At 43.4% G+C, this 24,697-nt stretch overlaps 1 long non-coding RNA gene across 1 annotated transcript; it reads left to right on the forward strand.

Annotated features, from left to right (window-relative positions):
- Window positions 1-9,250: 9,250 nt before the first annotated feature.
- On the forward strand, window positions 9,251-22,716 carry LOC138246220 (uncharacterized). The gene is made up of 3 exons (XR_011194252.1): window positions 9,251-9,834; window positions 13,017-13,160; window positions 15,713-22,716. It is a non-coding gene; the product is annotated as an uncharacterized lncRNA (long non-coding RNA).
- The last annotated feature ends 1,981 nt before the right edge of the window (window positions 22,717-24,697 follow it).

Consider the following 24,697-nt stretch of genomic DNA (forward strand, 5'->3'; position numbering starts at 1 on the left):
AGATAGTATGCTTATAATTATAAGTACTTGCAGATAATACCACATACACTGCATAAAGGCAGGAACAAACATCTTTCCCCCAAAATAACACAGGACAAAAAAATATTGACCTGTATTTTTCCAGACTAATACTGCTGGAAGGTTTTGCTATGTAGCACACTTTTAATGCATGTTTAATCGCTAGTCACCCCACCTTGGGTAGAAAATTCTTCAATGGGAGACAGGAAAGTTTAGAAAATATGTATCAGCACTAACTCAGTTTATTTCATATCAATGTTATTCTCGGCAGAGTGCCAAGTACCGGGCAACTTGTCAGGAAACTTTTTCACAGTGTCTTAGGATATCCCATACTTGCTAACAGACCCGATTCAGGCGGTATTTTTTTTAAGTCAAAAATGTCTTTATTTTAGGTGTCTCCCGTCTACAATCTCCTCCTGGTGGCGTCAATGTAAAAAATAAATACCCACCATTTTCTTTTCGAAATCTACCTTTTACAAAGTTCAAAATGTTGGCATATGTGAATTATCCTTTGTTATTTGGCTTTTTTGTATGGCGTGCTGCTTTAGAAAACAATGCAGAGGCAGCGGGGAGTGAGATTTGAACTCCTGTCCTAGCACTTTCTAAATTTTATGAATTACTCAACACAGGAAGTAAGGTGGGGAGCATAACGGTAATAGGGAATAAATGTTAAACATCTAGAAACTACTGTCATTTTGTATATGCGAGATGAAAAAGAACAGATGAGAATAGGTTGGTTCTAGACAGTTTACACAAGAATGGGCCCGCTGGAGGTTTTACAGCTTAAAGTGGATAAGGCCAGACACCAGATGGCACATATTTGAGACCATTAAATGAGATTAGTGCTATTCAATTACTACCACTGAAAGGACTGCTTAATCACTCAGAACTCCAGAGACCGTATCACACAGTTTGTGTTGGCAGTATCTAAATATGTTGGTGGTACTGGTCACAGAAAAAAAAATATATCTGTGGTACCCAAATTTGTTGGCGGTATCGGTTGCATTATTTAAACACATTCCTTCTGGTAGTAATTTAATTTGTTTGGTGTACTGGCCATACCATGTACACAGATTTTTACCAGGAGTTCTTGAAATTGTTGGTGGTAATAGCCACGGTATGTAAACAGATTTGTGCCACTGGTTTTTGATTTGGTGTCGCTAGAAGGCATTTCACGTAAACAGATTTGTGCCACTGGTATCTGAATTTGTTGACGCTATTAGCCACATCACTTAAAGTGATTGGTGATGGCCATGTTTTTATTTGTTGAAGTGCTGGCCACATTATATTTACAGATAGGCTATGTTAACAAAGATTTGTATGTCATTAGTCTTGCAGCGGTTTGACACTGTCGGATTTGAGTAACCGCGCTACTTATTTGTGGTTAATGGTATTTGAAATGGCTAGCAGCAAAATTTATTAGTTTTTTTTTAATTGAAATACCCTGGGCAACAATGCTTATGATAAGCACTGTGCAATATACTGTTGCCTAATTACTATACTACCAACAGCTTCTGCCAGAAACAAATTCAAATTTTAATTCAAACAGGAATCTGTTTACAGAATAAGGTCAATACTGCCAACAAATTCAAATACCTCCAATACAAGACTCTTTATGAGATATGATCCTGAAACAGATCCGGAGAGCTGACGGAATGCGATTTACAATTATAATTATGTTATTTTATTTATTTTTTATACAGCAAATATGACAGTACGCAATTTAATGCCTTTAGAAAGATGAAGCATTGAGTTTGTCTTGCCAGAATTCAGATTTGGGACCTGCACTTGAGAGATGCCAGTGTTTACTTCCCAGCTAAGTCACGTTGGCACTTCTAACACATAATTTTTGAACAAACTCATTTTAGGCACAGCTCGGAGGAGGACGAGGCCTTAAAAACAGTGGATGAGTTTGGGAGAAATCAGAGGTCACCAGTGAGTTCAAAGTCAAGGATGACAGCAGGACCAAGAAGAGGCAAAAAAAACACTAACCACTACTTGGACATGCACGAGGACAATACTATATGTTAGAATGCTACAGTCCACTGGAAAGAAACTTAAATCTTACTGAATATTTAACTGCAGTGGACAAGTCAAAGCAGAGACCAAACACAAACTAAGTAACCAGAAATCAGAAAACGTGTTTGCTTGCTACAGATCAAGCCACAAACCCCTAGAAGATAGCATTTGCCAGCAGTCTGATATGGTTAGTAGCAAAAATGAAAGCCTGTCTCTCAAGTACTGCCGGCCTACAGAGACACCTGGGATACCAAATGGTCCCCCTTCTGCAAAAAAAAAGCAAGGCTGCACTATCCAAAGTGAAGAAAAGCCTGCTTCTTCATAGGAGACTTGGCAGAAACCTTGGAAGACACAGTGGATAAAAAGATGGGCTTCAGACCATCATTGAAACTGAAATGAGCACTACTGGGCAGTAAGTAAGCTTTAATATATTTTTCATGATGATTTTGAGAAAACTTGCCTGAATCGTCATTACTATTAAATGCTTTACATTGTATTGTGATCAAGGACCAGATCCCTGTAACACACTGCGCCTATCTGCACCTGCAAAGAGCCCTTGCTCCCTCTCTTTCTCTAGTTCATACAGGTCTGAGCTAAAGAGCAGGTTACAGAGCAGCCTAGGAGTTGAGTAATGGGCTACGAGTTGAAATTCTCCTGATTTTAATTTTTTTAAACTTCCCATTCAGTTCCTTATAGATTCTTCTCAGAACATTGGCCCTTTGAACTTGTGTCTTAACAGTATAATATGCAAGAGAGGTGATTGCATGTGAACACCGGTAAAACCAAAGTAATCATGTTCAAGAACACAAATGAACCCTAGTGGATATGTTGTATCTGCTCATTAATGGGGAATTATATATAGATATACCTTTATATGGGCAGGTACTGTCAGGTACTTCGCCCAGATTTAGGAGGACCTAGCGCCTCCTTGCACCACATTAGCGTCATTTTTTTTTTACGCTAATATAGCCTAACAAGGCCAAAATCGCTGTGACACATTTACAAAGTGCATGCATTGCGCCACTTTGTTACCCCCTTGTGCCAGGCATAACGTATGCAGGGGGGGGTCCCCCGTCAGAGGGGCCGAAAAATGGTACAAAGAAATCTAAAAGATTTCTTTGCGCCGTTTTTTGTGGCATTTTTAACACTTGCACAGACCAGGTGTTAAAAGGAGGCACACCATTATTTATAATGGGCCTCAATGTGTTTTGCAGGATTAGTGTCAGCATTTTTTATGCTAATCCTGCACAGCACCAAACTAGCAACAAAAATGTTTGACTCTAGTTCCCTAACTACCACCATGGTACACCATATGTTGAATACGGCACACACATGGTGGCGTTAGGTGGCGCTAAGGGACGGAAGAAAAGTGGAGGCAGCACTACTTTTCTTGAATCACGCCCCTAGTACCTGCACTGCTCCAATTCTCTTAATGGGAGAGTACTGGCACTTCTCAGCAGCAAGCAGGTACTCTATGTACAGAATACCAGCACTTCTATAGTTCCATTTCGGGCACTGTCTGAGGGTTAAAATTCTATGACCCTCATTACGACTTCGGTGGTCTTTTCGTAAGACCACCGAAGCCGCGGCCGCCGAAAGACGGCCCTATTACAACTGATTTCAGACTTCCACCTGAAATCGGGTGGAATTCCAACACCAGTCGTGCTGGCTGTTGGCGGTGAAGAGGCGGGTCCACCACGCCAAAAAGACACCGCACACCATATTAGGACACGTGATACGGCGTGGCAGAGACCTGATGGCGGGGCACTGCCAGCAGGTGGAAGCACAGGGAGCCGTCCCCTCCCGGACGACCTCCTCGACGGGCAAGGTAAGTGGATAGTCTGACAGGGGAGGGAGTGTGTATGTGTGCATGTATGAGTGCGTGTGTGAATGTCGTGAATGGGGGGGAGGGAGTTGTTTGTGGGTGAGCGTCTGCATGTGTGAGTGATTGTTTGTGGATGGGGGTGCGGTGTGTGTGACTGTGGATAGGGAGGGGGTGAGCGATTGAGTGCATTGAGTGCGATTGAGAGGATGGAAGGGGTGAGTGTGTGTATGCGTGTGCATGTGTGTGTAAGTGGATGGGGAGGGGGTGCATGTTTGTGTGAGTGAACGGGGAGAGCGGGTGAGTGAGTGTATGCAGTGCAGTGGGAGGGGAGTATGAATGTATGTATTTACTGGAGGGGGAAGGAGGAGTGAATGCATGCGTTAGTGTGGTGTTTGTGTATGTATGTTACTGTGAATGGGGGTGTATGACGCGAGTGCGTGGGTGAGTGGGGGTGTGGTTGTGTGTGGGAGTATGTGGGTGCATGTGTGCAGGAGTATGTGGACATGTGTGCAGGAGTATCTCGGCAAAAGAAATGCAGACTCCTGTCACTGGGATACAGGACCGCCAGCTTTTTCTGGCGGTGCGACCACCAGAAAAATGCTGGCGGTCTTCTGCATCATAATACCGTTAGCGGTATTATGGCATCCGCTGGGCCGAAGGTGCTCACCTCCAGCCCGGCAGACTGTGGAGAAGTGGCGGGATGGGCAGAGTATCAGCGGTTTGGCTTAGGCCAAACCGCTGAATTATAATTTGGCGGTCTTCATGAGGGCCTAAGTCTCTCTTTGCGCTTTCCAGATTTCTACTCTGCTGAAGACTTCCCATTACAACTGGTAGAAATTATGAAGCTTCCGCCCCTTCTCGGAAAAAAATATATATATTAATATATATATATATGTAGATATATATACATATAAAGAGGGGGGGGAGAGAGAGATCCTGGTGGTAAAAGAATTAGCAATAAATGAATGTTACAATGGTACTACTTACACAACATGTTTGCCTTAAGGGATCTTGGTGCCAGAGCTGTCTGGCCAGGTGAAAAAAACACAAGGAAGACAAAAACAACCTGACATACCTCAGATGCGTGGGTTTTAAGGGTTTACCAAAAAACACCTACAAAGTAAGTCAACAAGCTCCAGGAGCAGTATTGTACAAAGTGCCCTGAGGGCGCAATAGGCATTTGTGCCCACCTTTTGCAGCCCTGCAGGAGGGGGAGTGTGCATATGAGTGTGGAACCCACACAAATGAAAGATCACTTGGCCTTGCACTCACTCCATATTACAGACATAGAGGTAAAGAAGATGTCAGGGCAAGTACTGACTGTGTTCCACATATCGGTGACCCCTTGCCCCCCGTACAGTCAAACAGTGATTTGTTAGCAGGTCTCAATATGTCTTCCCATCATACTTCTTGGCAATTGCCTTACAAATACTCCTGTTTTTAGAAACTGATTAACATCTGAGCAAATTAGCAGTAAATTAAACACAAACAAGATTCACTATTAGTTGATAGCTGTTGTTGGGAGCATTATGAATGCTGTCTATGACATATTTTAGCTGTGCTTGATGCATGAGAGATGTCAAACTCATCCTGGACTGCACTTTGAGAATAATGAAAAAACTACAAACAAAACAAGCATGACAATATCCAGATACATAGTCAGCTAGCAATCAGTTAGTTATCACAAAAAATTAATTAAAAAAGCTAATATGCATAAGCATAGCTTCGGGAAATGAAGCTTTGGTGCTGACACAGGTAGCCAATCTCGTTCCTCGCTGTAGCTGTGCAGGATCCCTGCATAACTTGTATTGCAAGTTGAGAAAGCAGCACACTGATTGGCAAATACATTTATCATAGAGGCTAATGCTTAGAACAGTGGTGCCCTGGCAGGGAAGTGAGCACTAATAGTACTGGAATGGCAATGGGCCAGACCTGATGTTCATTAGCAAACTTCTGTAGGTACCAGTATTGGCACGGTAGGAAGACTACATTCCAGGACTGAGGCACCTGGCAGAGCCATGTTTAGTACCAAGATTATACTAGTAAGAAGGTCACGTGTGAGCTCTGGCAGAGCTGCGCATGTTACCAACAGAGTGGCAGGCTGTTGTGCAGGAGGGGGCATCTGTTTTCATGATTGTGTACTTCTCAGCCAACATGCAGTTGGCATATTGTGAGAAAGCTGATAAAAAACAGTGCCTTATTTGCCTAACACTATGGAACAGATTTACAGTTATTTTGAGCTGGATTTTTTTCACAAAACTGAAGCAAACCTGTACAAAACGTTTTTTTAATGTATTTCTAATGCAAAACTGGTTTTGCACTGGAAAGTTGCATAACAGCAACAGTGTAAAGCACTGCTTTGCATTACTCTGCATCAGTTGTGCATTGGATGAGTGGCAAATGGGTGTTCCCATGCCACCGCCTATGGGTTTTCAATATGAGCCCCTATCTAGTAACAATAGTAGAGAGGGTTTTGCACCAAAAAATTACACTACTTGAAAGCAGATGTTAAAAAGGAGAAATGCTTTTACTTTTCCTAACCTTTCCCGCTTTGCATGTGTGATGCACTGTAGAGCACACCTCTGAAGTGAGAAAAGTTTTAAAGTTTGTCTAAGCACAGTATTTTGTACTGAAAAAGTATCCTTCCAGTTAAAAACCTATGCTAGGCTCATGCAGAGATCTTTGCGCTGTGGCGCAAAAGAATGTGCGCAGGCACTCTGCAGCCTAATTGTGCACCAGTGCTAAGGGGAGAGGAGAATAATGACATATCTCTGTAGATATGGCGCTTTCCTGCTTTCTCCCTGTTAGGCAACACTGCAAAGCATCTTTGCGTGCTGCGCTACGTTTTGTAAATCTGGGCCAGCGGTCCACATGTACAAAGATTTGGTTTTGCGACTCGCAATTTGCGAGTCGCTAAACCGGATGTACAACAGTGTACTTAACACTGTTTGCGATTCCCAATAGGGTCGCAAATGACCTACCTCATGAATTTCATGAGGTAGGTTGCAATTTACGACCCCATTGGGAATGGCGGCCCTCACAGGGATGGTGGCCTGCAGGAGACAGCAGACCACCATGTTTGTGACTGCCTTTAAATAAAGCAGTTTTTTTTTTTTAAATGCAGCCCGTTTTCCTTAAAGGAAAACGAGATGCATTTCAAAATCAAAAATGAAAAGTTTTCTTTTCACTTTATCGCTGCTATTGACAAAGGGGAAGGGGTCCCCAGGGGACCCCTTTCCGTTTGCGAATGGGTTAGCACCAGTTTGAAATTGGTGCTAACTGCGATTGTTTTGCAACTGCATTCGCGGTCACAAAACAATCATACATAGCATTTGGATTTGGTATTAGGACGGGACGCCCTTGACACACCCCTTCCTAATACCGAATTGCAAAGCCCAAACTGCGATTCGATGCCAAGTTACCGAATCGCAGTTTGGGCTTTGTACATCCCCAAAAACATTTTTCAAGTCGCAAAGGGGGAGATTCTGCCAATCGGCCCCTTTGCGACATGAAAAATGCTTTGTACATCTGGCCCTTAGTTTATACTCATCCTTTGCACAAATGCTTTGGATCAGGGTGCAAGGAACTCCCTCATTGGTGTTCTGTGTACAGCACCACGTGTTTGAGATGCTCTTGGTACAATACAAATGCCCCCCCGTTGTGACTAAACTGCTCATTGTATTGCATTGTATTGTAATTGAATTTATATAGCGCTTACTACCCCTGATGAGGCGTCGAAGCGCTTTTCGATGAATAGCACGCTACTCCGGAACCCAACAAGAATTAGTGATGGATTAGTATCGTTAAATAATGAGTACAGTTTTAGTATTATTATGAGTTAATTGGAGCCGCGGATATGAGAGTTTGTTAGTTAGATTGACTGGAGTAATGGAGGGGTGGAGGAGGAAAGAAATCCAGAAGTGTTAATTGGGAGTATATCCTTCTTTTACTCAACCCAAAGGCTTGGGATGAGTAAAGGGGGGCGGAGGGGAAAGAGTATGTGGAAGGGTTAGGGAGAGCATAGTAGCAGGGTGAGATGAATGCAGGAGAATTTAGTAGGGTTGTGTGGGAGGTCACAGAGGTAGAGTGAGGTTTGGTGAGTTAGATGTGGAGGTGGAGGGAAGAGCTTAGGCAGAGATATTTAGGAGATGAAAGTGGTAGAAGGGATTTGGGATGAGTCAGAGTGAGAATGGAGGATAGTTTGATAGAGACATGACATAAGAGTGATGAGTAGATAAGTGTGATAAGATGAGAGCAGGAATTCATAGATATCTAGTATAACAACCCAAAACCAGGAGCCATGCAATGATCCACGAACATGACAAGTACAGAAACAACATATACACCTACATACGTATTTATATATATATATATATATATATATATATATATATATATATATATATATATATATGCATATATATATATATATATATATACACACAAACACATGAATACACACACATATGCACATACAATACATAATTAGAATCATGGGTAAAAAATACTTAGTCAGACAGGTTTAAAGAGTGTGTGTGTATTTTATTGTTATGACATAGCAGCAATACATATTTTCCAAAGAAACTATAAATAAATAGAAATATACATATAATCTGAAAAAAAATATATTGATCCACATAGGCATATGCAGTTCATAGTTGTTTGAAAAAGGTGGTTAGGAAGGAAAGAGCCAACTCTTGAGTAGTTTTCTGAAGACAAGAAAGTTATCTGTGGCTCTTATAGTTGCGGATAATGAATTCCATAGTTTGGCTGCTTGGACGGACAAGGATGTACCACCTATAGTCTTTTTCTTGTATGGTGGTGTTCTAAGGCGGGGTGCCATTGAAGCTTGGTTGCGTCTGTCTCCTTACATGGAGTGCTTCAAGTTTCAGATAAAAGCTCGTGCAGCAGCCCTGATTTTCTTTTGCACACTGGTACTTGCACTTTCCCTGTACAAACCCAGGGCTACCAGTACCAGGCTGCACCGGCAGTGCCAGGCGTGGGCGCGTCGCTTTTTACCTGACATGGTTCAGTTGGAGGTCTGCGCTGAGTTCGTTTGGCGCCACTTGGGCGCTCGGTCCCGGCTGGCACAGGCCTGCTGTATAGAATTCTATAGGTCCATTCTTGCATTCACCGACACGGACATCCTCTGCCCTAATCTGCTGCTGTTTGTCCGCGTCTGTTTGTTTTTGGCCGGGGCTGGTACCGCGGGTGGGTTGCGGAAGAATCCCTCAACAGCACAGAACTGAGGTGGGGCGGGCCGGGCCTTTCAGGGGCAGGAGAGGAACTGGCTAATTGGCGCACCTTATCATGGCGATCTCTGAGACCGGACAATCATCGAAATGGGAGGTAATTGGAGGAGGAGGAGGTGACCCGGGCCAAATAAATAAACACAGCGTAACGACTTCTGAGGAAGCAACTGTGGAGAGCCCGAGTGACGCTGATAAGAGTGTGAGAACGCGACAAGAGGCCGGCACCAGCGTGCAAGAAACTGGGCGCATCTAGAGGGAAGGGATAGATTTTGGGTACAGCAGTGAGAAGGAATAACGGTAACCGAAAGCGAAGAAGATAATCAAGCAAAAAGAAAACGAGAAAGAACGTAAGAGAAAGAAAGGAGAAAATTAAAAAAAAAACTAACAGAAACGGAAGATTGAATTACAAGGTGGAAGAAGGCGTGGCAAACAAAGAAAAGAAAACAGGGGGGGGGGTTCAAGAGGGAAAAAAGTTGAAAAAGAGATAACAGGGGAGATGAAAAGGCCCTTGGCTGGGGAAGCAATGTTACGGAGATAGAGAAATGAGAAGAAGAACGTGAAAAAAGGTTACAGGAGGAAGTGCTCGTCATTTGCCTGGGAGAGGAAGCCGCGATTCCATCCCAAAAATCTGCACAAGAAGAGAGCGTCTTCCGAGGGGCGCCTCATCACTCCTGCTCGGAGGAGGAGGGAGAAGCCCAGAGGCACCTTCTGCTGGAGAAGGTAAAATGTTCCCTAAATCACAGAAATACAACCATTAGTTTGCATTTAGTTGCATTTTCGGATCTGAAATGCAAATATTTTTCAAGCTGGGTAACCTTTGCATTTAGCAAACAGCTATCCCAGGGCGCGCTTTGCATACTCAGAGAACATTTAAATTAATATTAAAGTAGTCATACACCTACACATGCAAATTCGGAACGTCCGCTAATATAGAACATACAACTTCACACACAGAAATATGCACTGATTATAACAAGCATTTAACACACCCACCAATAAAGACCAAGAGCCATCCACACAAAAATGCGAACTTTCACTTGTCCACAAAGAATAAGTAGCTATGTACACAGAAATGCCAACTTCTACAAAACCACTAATAATTATCAAGGTAATATACACAAAGAAGGTGGAATCCACACCCTCTAATGATCGAGACACATATGCACAGAAATGTGAATTTACACGCATCTACTAAAAGTGAACAAACATACATATAGAAATGTATTCTTCCAACACATGCACTAACAACGAATTAGTCTAACACATCCAACCATAATGCCAAGTAGCTATCCACGCAGAAATTCCATCTTTAGCACATTCCCTAGTAATAACAGAAAGCTATGTGCACATGCACCCATAACAGTGAACTTCAAAATGTCCATTTACCCTTGACCCAAGAACTTTAAACAGCCATGCATTTTAACAGGCCACACCTTTCAGTACACACGCTCTGTTTCACTGTCTCGTCCTGTCCTCTTTCTCATCTGCTCCCACCTCTATGCCACTGTTGGCTCTGTCTCTAACCTCACTCTTTTCAGTCTGCTCTACATCTCTCTCTCTCTTTCTGTCTCACTCACCCCCTGGTGTCTTTTCTTTTCTTTCTATATCTGTCTATAACACACACCATGTTTCTCTCTCTTGCATCACACTGTCATTTCTCTACTATTCATCTTTTTCTCTTTTTCCCTCTCACCTCATACGGTCTTGGTTTCCAAACGCAATATATACTTCAATTATGGCATTTAATTAAATGAGTTCCTACAATTTACATGAATTATGAGTCCAGTGAAATATTGATTTCAACAAACGGGAGTCATAAATGCAATGTAAAATCAGATTATTAAAGGTAAGGCTTTTCCCAGATCATATGAAAGCAGTTCCAAATCTGCAGGGAACAGTGATGTTAAGCAACTATGGAAGGTGGAATCTGCCCATGGTACAAGCCGGTTGTTACTGCCCGTGAAAATGAGTCGCATTTATTTATTCATTTACTATGTGTTTTGTATAGCACGGGTTCTTGATGTGTAGTCATTTTGTAGGCCTAACTGTAGAAAACAGAGTGTAAGTAGTAAAACTTGTACAAAAGCTTCATGTAATTAATCTCTATTTGTTTAACATTGATCAAACAGTACAAAAGAACAGTCGTGGAAAGGATTGTACTAGTCAGTAAAGACCAGGGTACAGAATTCAACTTAAATTAGTGAGATTTAAAATATATGGATGCATTGTATTATGGGTATTGTTACACAATATACATGTTTGTTTTGAGGGGAAGGTGCAGAAGCTGGGAACAGCCTTGTTAAAATGTTTGACTAGCAACGGGTGTCCTGCCAGGTCTGATTTAGGTGGCTGGCCATAGGTTTTTTTTGCCTTGAAAGTCACTATGTGCTTGTAAGGGTAATGTGGGACAGGGTTTTGAGTTTACCTTTTCTTGGCTTGAAGCTAGTAAATTGAATGCAGGTGTAGGGAGACATGGTCTGTGAGTTTCAACCCCATATGATGCAAAATGCATGCATGGTTGTAGCCGGCATATTTGCTCAGAGGCTCAACAGATGCATAGATTTCATTGCAATAGTCAAAAGATTAACACTAGCTGTGATAGGAGCAATAGCTGGATTCTACCCAGGATGTGAATGTGAAGAGTAATGATGTGATACCACTGAAGTGTGGAATGAGGGAGGCATTGACATTGCAAGTGACTCCCAGATTGCAAAGGTTTGGGATAAGATGTAAGAGATAATTTATAGGGGCCCTCAAACAAGGCGGAAGTTGGATCACCTGAGCTCTGGAGTAGGATCTCAGTTCCTGAGGCATTAAGAAAGAATCAGGACTTATGCACCCATCGTTTAGGCATGGGACAGGCAATACCTAACTTGCAGATTCTCCCAATGTCACAGGATGTTCTAATGTGAATCTGGGTATTGTGGACATAAATGTGCATGTCTTAGTTACAGCTGCCAAAGATACCTCTTAAGGGGCATGATATCAAAATGTTGACAGAGGTAGAGAAGAAAGATGCTAGTTTGACCTGGTGACTCCTATGAATAGGTAGTAGATAAACCTAAGAGCAGCACAATGCCAGTTCCACAGAATCAGGGGAGTCAATTGCATAACACTTAGTGGTCAAGACTGCAGAGTTATCCAGTGGAATCCAGGGACAAGTTTGGATTTAGTCTAAAAGAAGATTTAATTGTCTGACGTCCAAGATGATGGTTTCAGTTCCCATTGGAGGAGATTATTCTGTTTTAGGTGGGTGGATTATCGGCGCTATGCATAAGAGGTCAAAGGGTCAGCACCTACAAGAAAACAGCACAGACGTTCTTAGTCAGATATGGAAAGGTCAGTGATCTGTGAGAAGAAGAGGCTGTGACTAGCATCATGGGTGGAACTGATTGAGAAAAGCCAAGATTGTTCACGTTGTTGAGCAGCTCTTCGTCTTATTGAACGGAAGGAGTTTGCTTGTATATGGACCATTTCGAGACATCTAGTAGATGTGGATCCAGTTTCAATTAGTCCGTGAAGATAGCTTTTCTCATCTGTTAGATGCAAAGGCAGTCAATTGCAAGGCATACAACAGAGCCCGGTCTGTGCGTTAGGTGCAGGTACCTAAAAAACTCATAATGCGGCCATGAACCACGCAATGGAGCCAGGGAAACACTGCTACCGCTCCAACGTTGATTATGGGGCCCAGGTCTGAGTGATAGGACGGAGGTGAAGGGCAGAGCCCTTCAAAGTGTCACAATTGTGGTTCACAAACTTGATTGCCTATCTGGAGCCAAGGGGAGCGCCACAGGAAGTAATCAATGCAAATGGAGAGTTGTGTGCTGGAAGAGTGTGCAGAGAAAAATGGAAAATCATAGACCATCCCAACTCCTGACTACATATCATTCTATCTCTCCCAGGGAGATGAAAGGCAGAACCAGTTTCATGAGCATTTTAACCTGTGATGCACACGAGTATATTCTGAATTTGAGGAGCCAAACAAGCACAGTATTCTGAAAGCACTTCAGACGCTACAAAAATCCAATTGTGCTGTGTTACACAAGGTAAAGAAAATCCACAATGTTTTATAACCGAACATTGTTCAGTTTTGTAAAATTACGATTTATTTGATTGTTTCACATTTTTCAGTCAAGTAGCTCTTTGTTACTGACAGCTTGTATTTCAGTTATTTCAAGTAGATGCTTGGTGGGGCACAACCGATGGAATAAGAAAGGCTCTGGTGGGGACAGGAAACATGCACGAATAGTTGGCAGGTCTTAAAGCTCATGAATGCAGACATTTTTGCAATATTTGAGATTATGCTTGACGTATTATGGAAAGCACAATGGATTATGTGCAAACTGCGCCCGCCAGACCCTCATTAATCTCACCGAAACCATCCAGTTGTTTCTAGCTCCCTGCCACCCCATGCGTCCCCTCACTCCCACCTCCTCATTTCCAGCTGGCTCCCTGGCCTGATTCCCCCTTCTGACACTAGTGATTTCTCGCTCACTTTCATGTTGTGATTTCTAGCTCCTGTTAGCTCCCGATTCTCTTCGTGATCGGCCCATGAAGTCTCACAGTCACCCACTGATTCCGTTCATGGTCATTCACTGACTCCTTTTGTAGCCACCCACTAACCCCCATGTTTTTTCCCCAAGCTTATCATCTCCCCTGAGTCACGATGAAAAATGATTTGGTTTGTAGCAGGTTCTTTACAAGCAACGTAAATAACATGTAATACATAATATCACATGACACATAATACTTAGCATAGCAGTTAATAGCAATACATAACACGCTAGCTAATGTAACCTGACATGTAATGTATACTAGGTAATGTAACTTAATACATACCATCTTATCATATAATATGATGCTTAACATAACAATGAGATAATGATGCATAACTTATTATAACAATACACGACATAACAAAACATAATGTTATGCATGGTTTGCATAGGAAGACTGTCGTTTATACTAAATTTTAAATCAAGTAATCACTCTTTTGCCTCCATCTAGCAGTTACGGACAGGGGCAGATGGTTTTGGTGGGGTATACATAGCATACAATTATAGATGGGTAACAGTTTACTTACAGGGATGTTTTTCACGTTGGGGTTCTGAGTGACATCATAGACAAATGGCGACCAGCGCTGGAAAGCTGGGAGCACAGCTTCTGGAAGAGAGTGAAGGAAAGTCACAGAGAGTGTGTGGGGGGGCAGGTGTCAGGAGGCTAGGTGTTTTTTTTTTTACATTCGAGACAAAGTGCAGAGGCCTTGATATAAATAAGACATGATTCCTCTGCCCCTGTGTAGCAGGTCAAAGCAGGGACAGATGATTGATTTGGGGGGGGGGGGGGGGGGGTGGGAGGGGGGGGAGGCGTGCACACCATACATTTATAGATGGGTAAATGTGATTTACAGGGATTTTTTTTCTCCTCCGATTCTGAGTGACATCATAGACCACTCAAACTTCGATCTTGTCTATTTAATGGCAACCAGAACCCCTGTAGGTGAAAAACATCCTTGTTATTCACTGTTTCCCATCTATAATTGTGTATGTAATAAATGGGAGCCTGCAATCTCTATAAAAACCTGTCTCTTTTTTACTTGTTGCAGTCTACTTGTGACATCACTAGTGTTCTGGAATAAGAAAATGACATATCTGTTCAACTGTAGTATCAGAATTACAGCTGTTGGTTAAAGATGAGGATACTTCATCTCATATGTAACATGAAAAGGACATACGTGCAAGTCTGTAAATACAAAACTAAAATATTGAAGACCTTCCCCATCTCCCCCAGTGTGATCGGAGACGCTCAGCAGATGTATTTCTGCCAAGCTACTGAGTTCAACCCACAAGGTCGGTGAGGGGGCAGGAGAATGTAAACAGATATTGACTTGAAGGTACCGAGTTAGCTCGGAAAATTCAAAGCTCTGAAGGGAACGTGCACAGAGCTGCGTCTTTCAGAGGAAGGAATGTCTAGAAATAGAGAAAATGCCTCGATTTTAGTAGGAGCTCAGGAGTAACATTAGAAATATGGTTTCATGAATATGTTATGATTGAGTGTTTCAAACTGCCCAATAAAGCGTGAAGGTAAAAACATCAAGGTTCACTTGTGTCTGACTCCACAGAAGTACTACAGGCCTGTTGGGCAGTCTAGTCCAGATAGCGTCAAAGGATCAGGAACCAGGGCTTTACAAAGTCAGTGCACAATCACTAATTACTAAGATTGGAGTTCATGAGTTCAAGAAACTTGAACCTTAGCGCGTGAAGGCAAGTGTTTTTTGTAATTGAAATAATTGATCAGACTTGCTTTCTCGCATGCCCCTTACTCTCCTTCACTGATACACCCTCTCATTCAGACCATCACTTGTCCATTCCCTTAGATAATGTCTTAATCATTAGGTGAGTCTCTCATTTCACCTATCGCCCACTCACTCTATCATTTACTTTCTCGTTCACTTACTATGTCTTTCATATACCTACTTTCATGCTCACTCACTTGTCCTGTCTAACACTCACTCACTTATCCTCTCACTCACTCACCCCATTTATCATTCACTCACACTGTTTATGCCTCATTCTTCTCTTTTTTTCTCTCTAATCAGGATCTTCCGTCTAACCAAGCCCTCAAATGGCCCATTCGTCGCAAACTGACATGTCCACTGCAGAGACCTACGAAGAAGTAACACTTAACCTTGGCAATAATGACGGACAGGCCAGGAAAAGCAGAAATCCCCAGCTTCTGAGCACCACCACCGGTGGCGTGGAGAACTCCTGGCGTGTCTGCATGATGGCCTTTGGCTCTGTGATGTTGGTGATTGGCACATCAAGCACGGGTGTAGCCTTGTACAATGACTCCCCGAAATCTACCTTGTTCGTCCTTGGAATGAGCCTTGTGGCAGTTGGTGGCATCATGGTAGTTTTCAGCTGCCTGAGAAATGTTTTCAGGAAGGAGAAGCCAGGGAGGAAGGAGAGCTTCTCCATGCTAGTCTGTGAAACAGTACAGAAGACTCCCACCGTGTAGATCAAACCCTGCTTTGGGTGACCACCAATATTCAGTTTAGACTACCAACACATCTGACTCCAGGCAACTCCTCAAGTGAGTACACAGGTCCTTTTCTCACCTCATTCACTGATGGACACCTGACCAACTCAAAGATTTAGCCGCTATGATGCCATCTCTTTTGACAAGACCAAGTTATCACCAATCCATAGGTGTAATGGAAGAAGATGGCAAGATAAATAATTTGTTTTATGGCACTACATTTTGAGAACTCTTGCTAAGAAGTAGCGATTACCCCACAAAGATGATCTTATAACTTCCTTTACTGCTTTTCATCCAAAAGTGTTGTTCATTTGGTTCAAGGTACAACCACTCATGCAAACATTTGACCAACACATTGTTGCTGAAGGATAATATGATATATATTTCACTGTTCCACAGTCTGTTGGCTAAATGAGTTTGTCTACAATAAGCAATATTATTCACACAATTAACATGTATGCTCATATTTTTGCCTACTTATCAGAAACTGAACACTATGGACATATAGAAACTGTACACCGGTGAAATAAACCACAGCAAATCTATCTTCATGATTTTCATGCTTTTGCAATAGATGGAGCAAATTGTATTTAGAACTAGAGACTGTATGACACTAAACCCTGATTCCAAGTTGGGAGGAATAGAGTGGGATTACTACAATGCCTATTAAATGCTATTACCCCACAGAGAGATATTTATCATGGGGGGTATATACCTCCTATTCCAAGATTCCAACTTCAAATGAGGCATAACTTGCAGAATTTGTATGTAAGACACCAAAACTTTGAGGATATGATAATTATCTTTCAACTCGTTATTCCAATCTCTGTGCAAACAGCTGTTTCTATAGGGAGGGGAATTTAGCCATGAACGTGTAATCAGGGCGTATGAGTTTTTATTTTTATTTTCACTGTTTTTATGTAACAACCTTATCAAATGTCATAGAAGGAACTATGTCTAAAGCATCGTCAGTGTGCTCTATTTTTATGACATAATTAGCAAAAACAGTGCAAAACCAGTTCTACATTTACCCATGTACTAACATTACTCTGATATAATTTCCTTTAATAATTTTACATGTTTTAGAAGCAATTCATACATGTGTTACATATTGTTTCACAATCCATTTTCTCAGTTTTTGCAGTAGACTGGAACATAATATTGTAGCCCCAATGCACATAACAAAAAGCAGCTAAATAAGTCGCAATGGAACTGCTGTAGTTTTGTTTTGCACTTGTGTAAGTTATATGTAATATGGCCAGAGACATCATGGTTTGCACCTTTCAGAGAAGGAACACTTTTTTTGTAATTTAATTCGGCTATTGTTTTGTGACTGATTGGATTTTATTTTATCAAAATCACACGGATAGAAGTAGAAGAGTACACCTTTTGATCCTCAATAGTATTAAAGAATGTGACATCGCAGAAACCGTGGTTTCGAGGACGAGTGATTCTATATTTTTGAAATAATCTTCCTGAAAACCCAGGTGACTGCATTTTATGAAACAGTGTTTGGTAGCACAGACAAAAGAAAGCTACTAGAGAAAAAACAAAAACTAAACCACACTTATTTCCAAATATCAGATCTCAGAGGATGCATAGAGATCCAGAGGATTTGAAGGCAGCACCAAAGAGAAGCACGTGCAAACCTAAATGGCCACTCAAACATCTTTACAAACTGGGGGATGATTAAAAAAAAGATACAAACATGTTTTTGGGGAAAGATGTGGTATAATTAGGCCATGCTGTTTATTATGTCACCAACCTCCTTGATGACAATATCGGGGCACATTTACCAGATGCCAAGCAGCTATACACTACTTCTCGTCTACAGACTCGAAGGGTCAACCAGCTCTATGGGTGAGCAAGATTGTTTGCCAAAATGTAATACAGTGAAATCTGCTCTTTTATTAGTTCACCTATGGAACAGATTTACTTTGAAAAAATGCAGACAGCCCTTGGTACCCAGACTACCAAAAGGGGCGGATTCCATGCCCAAACACAGAAAACATATTGGTCTCCCTGGCTGCAAAACACGGCAGAGGGGGCTGCCGGCCATCCCCGGTTTTTCTGATTGGCTACCACACACGAAACAGAATGGTCCTAATACAGCGACCTACTCTCACTGATTGAAAGGGTGGCCAATCAGAACAGTATGTTTGTTCATCACTCTGGTAGGTCATCCTTTCAACCATTCAGAGTTGGGCTTTGTGTTAAGACTTTTCTAATTGGCTATGTCCAGTGAGCTAATAAATAAAGATATCTGATAGTTGGTCTCTGAATTTGTGTTTGTCTTTCACATGTGGGCTCACAACTTTGGCAACTGACAGTATCCTCTGAAACCGATGACGCTGTGAGGCCACTGTTGAAACAATACATTATGGAGGTCTCAACTTCTTTGCAGAAGGATCTCCAGGCTTTCAGCTTCAAACCCCAGACCCACTGCTCGCTACCAAAAGACACCTGTTATCCCAGTCTGATCTTCCCGTCGTCCTGCCGCGAGTTCTTCAGCACCCATGAAGAGAGTTCTGCTCCATTTACCATCACACCACCCATGCACTGTGCAAATCTTCTGATTGTGTTTGTCTTGTAATTATGATTTTTTTTCAGAGTGTTATAATGCTGGCTCCCGAAATCTGACCAATGTAAACAATGTAAAATAAATGCCAAGGTAGATTGTACTGTTGCGGTGTATTAATTATTTAGTTTTCGCCCAAGCACCATAGCAATGAGGAGTTCCTCTTTGCATTTTAGAATAACTTTGAAAACTTAGGGCCAGATGTAGGAAAGGAAAATTCTGCGACTTGCAAATTGCGAGTCTGACCGACTCGCAAATTGCAACTCGCAAAATGGGATGCAGAAAGGTGTCTCAGACACCTTCTGCGACTCGCTATGGGGTTGCAAAGACCCACCTCATTAATATTAATGAGGTGGGTCGCAGTTTGCGACCCCATAGCGAGTCCCTGCACTCACAGGGATGGTGGCCTGCTGTAGTCAGCAGACTTCCATGTCTGTGACTGCTTTTTCAATAAAGCAGTTTTTTTTTCTTCTTTTTGCAGCCCGTTTTCCTTAAAGGAAAACGAGTTGCAAAAAGAAAAAACTTCCGAAACCATTTGGTTTCGTTTTTTTCAGAGTAGGCAGTGGTCCATAGGACATAATTTAAGACCCCCATACCTGGAGAGCTGAGACAGGGTGCAGGCCAGAAAGAAGTTGGAAATCCTTCTCTGAAAGGTGAGAGATCAGCATCAGCCCAACAATCGTTCCAGGACAGTAATGGCCGGAGTGCTCCTCTGGCCCCTCTGGGACAGTGCGTAGTTTATGTCCTCACACTGCTGAGATCTGCTTTCCTAGCATGCTTTGAAACTTTTCCTAGCAAAGTTGACATCTGAGAGCCTTCTGCAGGTACTCCACATTTTAGTTTTGCTCATCAGACATAGCACAAGGCACTGCTTGGCATTGGTACACCATAGTGAAGAGTAATTTCTAGGGATGGACTATGAATGCCAACATTAAATTGCAAAGAGCAAGCGACTTTAGGAAATGGGACCAACAACTGCCAGGAATGTTTGGAGGATTACCTCCTTAAATAATCTTTGGAAAAAATAGAACAAAGCAATATATTCTACAGAACAATTTGTCAAATTCTTTAGATAGAAAATAATAGACTTAACGTGCAGTTCTGAAGAAGAACTAATAGAGTATTTTATTACCCCACCTTATGTAGGCCAGTAGCCACAATATCCCAGTACGTAGAGCACCATGTGTAGGAAAGTACCATCTTGCCTGGCATGTTACCCCCATTTTTACTTGTGTGTCAGTTTGTTTTTGCCTGTGTCACTGGGATCCTGCTAGCCAGGACCCCAGTGCTCATAGTTTGTGGCCTATATGTGTTCCCTGTGTGGTGCCTAACTGTATCATCTGCTAGCCAGAACCTCGATGTTTATGCTCTCTTTGCTTTTAAAATAGTCACTGTAGGCTACTGACCATTTTCACCAATTCTGATTGGCACACGGGAACACCCTTATAATTCCCTAGTATATGGTACCTAGGTACCCAGGGAATTGGGGTTCCAGGAGGCTCCTATGGGCTGCAGCATTTCTTTTGCCACCCATAGGGAGCTCAGACAATTCTTACACAGGACTGCCACTGCAGCCTGAGTGAAATAACGTCCACGTTATTTCACAGCCATTTAACACTGCACTTAAGCAACTTATAAGTCACTTATATGTCTAACCCTCACTTGGTGAAGGTTAGGTGCAAAGTTACTAAGTGTGTGGACACCCTGGCACTAGCCAAGGTGCTCCCACATTGTTCAGGGCAATTTCCCAGGACTTTGTGAGTGCGGGGACACCATTACACGTGTGCACTACATATAGGTCAATACCTATATGTAGCTTCACAATGGTAACCTCGAACATGGCCATGTAACATGTCTAAGATCATGAAATTGCCCCCCCAAGCCAAATCTGGTATTGGGGCACCAATCCCATGCATCCCCGGGGCTCCAGCATGGACCCCGGGTACTGCCAAACTAGCTCTCTGGGGTTTTCTCTGCACCTACCGCTGCTGCCAACCCTCAGGCAGGTTTCTGCCCTCCTGGGGTCTGGGCAGCCCAGTCCCAGGAAGGCAGAACAAAGGATTTCCTCTGAGAGAGGGTATTACACCCTCTCCCTTTGGAAATAGGTGTTAAGGTCCTGGGAGGAGTAGCCTCTCCTGGCCTCTGGGAATGCTTCAAAGAACACAGATGGTGCCCTCCTTGCATAAACCAGTCTACACCGATTAAGGGATCCCCCAGCCCATGTCCTGGCCCGAAACTGGATAAAGAAAAGGGGAGTGACCACTCCCCTGTCCATCACCACCCCAGGGGTGGTGCCCAGAGCTCCTCCAGTGTGTCCCAGACCTCTGCCATCTTGAATGCAGAGGTGTGAGGGCACAATCGAGACCTCTGAGTGGCCAGTGCCAGCAGGTGACGTCAGAGAACCCTCCTGATAGGCTCTTACCTGGTTAGGTAGCCAATCCTCCTCTGAGGGCTATTTAGGGTCTCTCCTGTGGGTTTCTTGTCAGATAACGAATGCAAGAGCTCACCAGAGTTCCTCTGCATCTCCCTCTTTGACTTCTGCCAAGGATCGACCGCTGACTGCTCCAGGACGCCTGCAATACCACAACAAAGTAGCAAGAAGACTAGCAGCAACATTGTAGCACCTAATCCTGCCGGCTTTCTCAACTGTTTCCTGGTGGTGCATGCTCTGAGGGCTGTCTGCCTTCACCCTGCACTGGAAGCCAAGAAGAAATCTCCTGTGGGTCGACGGAATCTTCCCCATGCTAACGTAGGCACCAAACTTCTGCATCACCGGTCCTCTGGGTCCCTTCTTATCTTGACGAGCGTGGTCCCTGGAACACAGGAGCTGGATCCAAGTGACCCCGACAGTCCAGTGGTTCTTCCGTGCAAATTTAGTGGAGGTAAGTCCTTGCCTCCCCACGCCAGACAGTAATCCTGTGTACTGCGTGACCTGCAGCTGCTAGGGTTTCTGTGCACTCTTGCAAGGATTCCTTCATGCACAGCATAGCCCAGGTCCCCAGCACTCCGTCCTGCAGTGCTCAACTCACTGAGTTGACCACCGGCTTTGTGGAACCTTCTTTTGTTGTGTTTTACGACCACCGTGCTCAGATTTCTTGAATGCCTGTTCAAGTGCTTCTGTGGGTGCTGCCTGCTTCTGCATGGGCTTTCTGTATTGCTGAGCGCCCCCTCTGTTTCCTCATCCAAGGGGCAACCTCCTGGTCCTTCCTGGGCCCAGGCAGCACCCATTATCTTTAACTGCGACTCTTGCAGCTATCAGGGCTTGTTTGCAGTCTTTCTGCATGGAAACAACTCTGCATCCTCCAGCACACCGTGGGACATCTTCTGACCAAAGGAGAAGTTCCTGGCACCTTCTGCTGTTGCAGAATCTTCAGCTTCTTCCACCCAGAGGCAGCCCTTTTGCACCTTCATCCGGGGTTTAGTGGGCTCCTGCCCCCCCCTGGACACTTGCGTGACTCTTGGACTTGGTCCCCTTCCTTTGCAGGTCCTCAGGTCCAGGAATCCGTCTTCAGTGCTTTGCAGTCAGTTGTTGCCTTTGCAGAATCCACTATCTCGACTTTACTGTCTTTCTGGGGTAGTAGGGTAACTTTACTCCTACTTTTCAGGGTCTTGGGGTGGAGTATCTTGGACACCCTTAGGCCCATATTTATATAAAAAAGCGCCGCAAATGTGGCGCTAAAAAAAGTATAAATATGGGCCTTAGAGTTTTCTTACACTCCCAGTGACGACCCTCTACACACTACACTAGGCCTGGGGTCCATTCGTGGTTCGCATTCCACTTTTGGAGTATATGGTTTGTGTTGCCCCTAGGCCTATTGCATCCTATTGTATTCTACAGTGTTTGCACTACTTTTCTAACTGTTTACTTACCTGATTTGTGGTCTGTGTGTATATTTTGTGTATTTTACTTACCTCCTAAGGGAGTATATCCTCTGAAATACTTTTGGCATATTGTCACTGAAATAAAGTACCTTTATTTTTAGTAACTCTGAGTACTCTGTTTCTTATGATATAGTACTGTATGATATAAGTGGTATAGTAGGAGCTTTGCATGTCTCCTAGTTCAGCCTAAGCTGCTCTGCTATAGCTACCTCTATCAGCCTAAGCTGCTAGAACACTACTAATCTACTAATAAGGGATAACTGCACCTGTCACAAGGTGTAAGTACCATCAGGTACCCACTTCAAGCCAGGCCAGCCTCCTACACCATGCTCAAGCCAGAATCTGGAATGCCCTAGTACTCAAGGCACCATTCGCAGGTCACTTGCCATATTGCATAATCACAGGAGATAACAAAACCATACCAGTATCTGCCAAACCAGTTTGTAAAGAACCATACTTAAGCCAGGGTCAGAAATGCCTGAGTATCTTTAGGCACTACGCATCCTGAATACAGTATCCACAATGTTCCAGAATGTAAATCACAAATACCAGTTCTTCTGGCCACTGTCGGCAGTGCCCCAGTATGTAAAGCGGCAAATGCAAAAACAACAAGGTTACGGATAGAATGCTTGAATTAATCTCAGCCTCTGGCAATCACTCGGGCCACATCCCAATCCATCGTTTTTTACCCACCATGCCACCTCAGTTTGTACCCAGCCATATGCAAATCAGCCTGGACCCTGCTTCTCGTGGGAACATTCCAAACTGGACTAGCATCCAATGAGGGGATTCTTATGCGTCTTTTAGTTCAAGGTGGTCAAGTGCAAACTTTCCTGCACTTACAACACATGCACTGTATGAGGAGCAGCACACTGTCACAGATCTACCTTGAAGAGTGTGCTGTGTCCTGTCTGTAGGCAGATTGATGGATAAGGACACTGTATGCAAGATCTTCAGAGGGCCCGAGATTGGCATGGCGTATGAGATGGTTTCAGGATAGTCAGAGCTCGACCTGGCCTTAGATTAATCAGTGAATCTTAGGAGGACAATTTTGATTCTCCTAGTTTTCTTCAATGGATTCTCTTGATATTGAGCTGACACTGTCAGTGTTGTGTTGAGAGGAAGCCGTCTCAGTAAGATTGGGACCCATGACATACAAGTTACACATATATTGTTTCAGCATGTCTACAGATTCTCTGATCTCTCCTACTATGATCGGAACCTGCAGCCTACATGCTTTCTTAAATAGGTGCATTAACCAGCGACAGCATCCATAAATCTCAAGGGGAGGAGGGAGCGGGCCAGGGGGGACGGGGATGGGTGAAATAAAAAAATTATTTAAAAAAACTTACCTTCCCTGATGCTGCTGCCTGCCACCTTGCTCCTCTGCTATTGTGGTGTCCCAGCAGTCCCTGGGACACCAGCACAGGCTTCCCATGCACTCCTGGTGCTGCTGTCATGCTAAACCTAGCATGAGAGCAGCACCAGGATTGGTCTGAGCGGCTTGGTCTGTTGCTCAGACACTGCATGGGAGTCTGGGCAGTTTCTCCAATTCAGCTGTGTAACATAGCCGGTTTGGAGAAACCTAGGTCGGCCGGCCAAACACACATGCACACTTAGGTGCACTCCAATTCCCCTCTCCTATCCCCCTCTCCCATAACCCAGCCCGCCTCTCCCTGCACATGCTGCTGGCCGAGCCAGCAGCTGAAAAATAACTCAATAGTAAACTATTGTTTTATTTTTCAGCTGCGGCTTAGCGAAGGGGGCAACGCTCCTTCGCCATTGCGAAGGAGCAGCCCTGGCGTTAAATTGCTTAGGATAAAGAAAGTCCCTGCAGTAGATTTGTGTATGCACAATTTTGTGGGATATGAACCTGCGCCAGAAGACTTTAAAGATCCCCGCAGACATTATATTTAAAGTCTTAACTATTTCACAGAGGATTAAACCAGTGATCTGTAGACTGCACATTACTATAAACTCAACAACAGATATATTATCCTCATGTAATGTTTTATTTATATTTTAGCCTGCAACACACAGAGCCTGGCTATGCTTATGTTATTTTTTTTTTTTTTTAATTTCGTG

Source organism: Pleurodeles waltl, chromosome 7 (genome assembly GCF_031143425.1).
Source record: "Pleurodeles waltl isolate 20211129_DDA chromosome 7, aPleWal1.hap1.20221129, whole genome shotgun sequence".
Lineage (NCBI taxonomy): Eukaryota > Metazoa > Chordata > Amphibia > Caudata > Salamandridae > Pleurodeles > Pleurodeles waltl.